The following is a 4,003-nucleotide window of genomic DNA, read 5'->3' as shown; positions in this document are numbered from 1 at the left end:
TAGCAGTTTTCAATCTATATTAGATTTATTTATTTTCTAATATTATCTATTTTAGATATATTTTATTTATCAGGTAAGTAATTTTGTTTTAATTTATTAACTTATTTTATAATTAAATCTATCGTATTTAATTCTAGAGTATGACTAGTCGTGAGAGAGATTATTATGGAAGAAAATACCCAAGTGGTCATGAAAAACGAAAGCAAAAACAAGAAAAAGAAGCGGCTGAGGAACGTCAAAGAAATTCACTGTTTAAATTTATTAAGTTGAACTCATATATTTGTTCAGATATATCAGTTGATAACGGGAGTTCTGAAATAACTACAAACAGTTCTTCAGCTTCAACATTAATTTATAATGAGAGCTCTGAAATACTCAAAGGAAGCGGAGAACATGACGCGTTTGGTCAAACAATGAGTATTAAAGATCCTAAAACTGAGACACCAGAGGAAGGTGAACTATTTACTATTGATGATCCTGCAACATGGCCCAAAATTTTGAACAACGCAACACTAACACAAATTGTACAACGTGGTCCACCGTCTCCTTCGACTGAAAATGATTTTCCAAAAGATGACAACAAGAGGTGTTTTTCCACAGCTCACTATGTTAGGACAATTGCAAGCGGAGAAGCAAAACAGAAGATGGCTTATATATTCAAACTCTTCCAACTCTATTTTTTGTTTTTGTTGCAAATTATTTTCTTCTGATGATAATTTTTTATCTAATATGGCTTTTCTGACTGGCGACATGTAAGTGAAAGATTAAAGTCGCACGAACGAAATCCAGTGCACATGAAATGCATGTATTCATGGACACAAATGGATTGTAATTTAAAAAATCACAATACAATTGATCAGACAAATCAAAATGTCATAAAATTTGAAGCAGAACGGTTAAGAAATGTTTTAAGACGAATAGTAACGGCAATTATTTATCCGACATTATTTAGCTTTTAGAGGTAATTTTGATACTTTGTACACACCCCATAATGGTAATTTTTTTGGAATCATGGAATTAATTGCAGAATTTGATCCACTTTTAAAAGATCATTTAATGCGATGTTCGAAAAAAAAATTATAGGTAAGAAACAAAATTCGTATCTATCACCCATTGTGCAAAATGAATTAATTGTTGATATGGGAACCAAAATTCAACAAAATATTGTAAATATGATACGACAGGCAAAGTACTATTCAATAATTTTCGATTGTACTCCTAATGTTAGTCATCAGGAACAAATTTCAGTAATTTTTAGAACTTTACATATATTTGAAGCAGATATTGAAATTCGTGAACACGTTTTGACGTTTATAACAACTAATGACACTACTGGTATATATGAAAATATAAAATCACTGTTGAATAAATTAAATCTTAAATTATCAGATTATAGAGGGCAAGGAATGATAAAGGAGCGAATATGAAAGGAGTGTATAAGGGAGTCCGTGCTTACATTTTAAATGAAAGTTTTGGACTTGTGGTGCGTTTATTGCACTATGTGTCTTGAAGATCATGCAGTTTTTGAATCAGTGCTCTTACCAAATCATTTCAGAGTCCTGCAGCAGTGCCGGCAAGACTACAACTGCACGGTAACCGTTTTTTTTTTTTTAATATCAACTTTAGATACTTCTCATTGATAGTCATGGAAGAACAGCTAAATGAATTAATATTTGAGGAGATATATAGAGAATTTATAAGCGGAAAGTGTCACAGACGTTGTCGCAGAAGATCGGTCAGAATCGGTGCCTTCTACTCCTTCAGACTTTGTAGAAGTGCGTGCACGCAAAAAGCGAAGAACAGAATAACCGCACAATGACAACGAAATGGAACAGGATTCTCCGAGTTCGGACGCCGCTATTTCTCCTAAAGAAAAGGTGCCTCCGATCATCCTTAGAGAAAAGCAGAAATGGGCAGCTTTTAGATCCACAATGTCCAATCTGCACATTGGCTTCATTAAGGCCAAAAACATGGATGAAGACAAAAATACAGCCAGCAACAGTGACAGACTATAGAAGGTTGACCAAAGAACTGGAGGATATAGGCATCCAGTATCATACCTTTGCGCTCAGCTCGGAAAAAAACTTAAAAGTGGTCCTTTGCGGTATCTGTGAAGACAATGACACAGTAGAAATAGCTGCTGACCTTAATTCTCAGGATCTGCCTCCACCAGTCAAAATGTACAAAGCAGACAAGACTCCCATGTCATTAGTCCTAGTAGAGATTCATAAAATTTACAAAAATATCTACAACCTAAAATCAGTCTGTGGACTCATCGTCACACCAGAACCACTCCGGAAAAGATCATCTTCTGGGCAGTGTCAGAAGTTTGGCCATGCCCAGAATCTATGTAGAGCAGAATAGAGGTGTTTGAAATGTGGGGACAGCCACCCAACCAATACCTGCACAAAGCCGAGGACCATCTCGGCCAAATGTGCCAACTGCAGTGGCCCTCATCCTGCAAACTACAAAGGATGTACTCAGCACCCAAAGAACAGATGGATGGAGGCAGTCAATCAGCCCTCCTCCTTCTCCTACAGTATAAGAACTTTAGAAGCTCAGTCATTAAAACTGGAGACTCAGCGGCCACAGTCGGAAACCTCCAAAAATAGACACCCAAAAGCAAACAAGAAGTTATGCCAATGTGACCCGTACAAATAGCCCAATACCAGAACAAAATCAACCAATAGCACCTAAAAACCTAACAACTGTTATTGCAGCCTCACTAGCAAACATGCTACAAGATTTTAGCCTGTCAAACCCTACTGCAACTTCCACTAAAAGATTTCTTCATGAAACTCAGGTCATCCTCACAGCTCTCATAACTGAATAGTAACAAATTCATTCCAGCATCACTTCAGATAGTTGCTTGGAACGCAAACGGCCTCAAAAACAAAATTCTGGAACTCCGAAATTTCACATCTAGGTATCAACCAGATGTTATATTAATCAGTGAAACTCATTTAAGACTCTCAGACAATCCCACAATAAGGGGCCATCACCTATACAGAAATGACAGACTACTCTACAGAGGCGGCGGCACTGCCATCTTCATTAAAAACTACATTAAGCACCGCTCTATGAGCAATCCTTGAACCACTAACCTTGAGATCACAGGCGTGGAAATAGTCACCAGCTCTGCTGGCAAACTGAAAATCTACTCAGCTTACACCCCTCCCCAAAAATCTCTACTTCACTCTGACCTAAATGCCATCTTATGCGTCAGAGAGCCCACCATTATTGCCGGGGATCTGAATTCCAAGCATCCTGCGTGGAATTGTACAACCACAAACAAGAATGGTTGCATCCTTTACAATTACTTAGGATCAAGCAACGATGTTGTGGCGGGCCCCACTGAACCAACTCATCTCAGTACGTTTGGCACTGCTGATATCCTGGATATAGCTATTCTGCAGGATATCAAACTTCAATACAGCATCATATCTATGGATGAACTATCATCCGATCACAATCCAATTCTACTACAGCTGGGAAATCAAGAATATCTGTGTCCTCCTCCTCACTCCTAGATTGCATGGGAAAGACTGTTAACAGCACTCAAGGATTATATTGGACCTGTTCCTCACATACGCACAAAAGAAGTAGAAACTGCAGTTACAAATCTCACACAACAAGTTAATTCTGCTATAAAGGTAGCTACCTCCTACAAATCTGCCCGAAGACATCATGAACTTGATCAGAGACAAAAACAGAGCTAGGAAAAGATTCCGTAACACGCGTGCACCACAAGATAAAACAGCTCTAAACAGGATAAATTGGGCAGTAAGAGATGCACTTAATACTCATAGAAACCAAGTTTGAGATAAAACGTTATCCTCTATATCACCTATTGATCACTCTATCTGGGGATTACTGAGAAAAATCAGAAATAAAAATAGTTCCCTCTCCCCATAATCTTAAACCAGGGCTTAGTTCACACAGATGTAGATAAGGCAGAAGCTATACTAAAGAATCTAGAGTAGTGCAAACCCTCTTATAACAA

This window comes from Typopeltis vanoorti, chromosome 4 (assembly GCF_054136105.1).
Source record: "Typopeltis vanoorti isolate ZY-2024b chromosome 4, IOZ_Tvanoo_1.0, whole genome shotgun sequence".
In the NCBI taxonomy this organism is placed as follows: domain Eukaryota; kingdom Metazoa; phylum Arthropoda; class Arachnida; order Uropygi; family Thelyphonidae; genus Typopeltis; species Typopeltis vanoorti.
The sequence above is the reverse complement of the archived record's forward strand: the minus strand, read 5'-3'. Positions refer to the sequence as shown.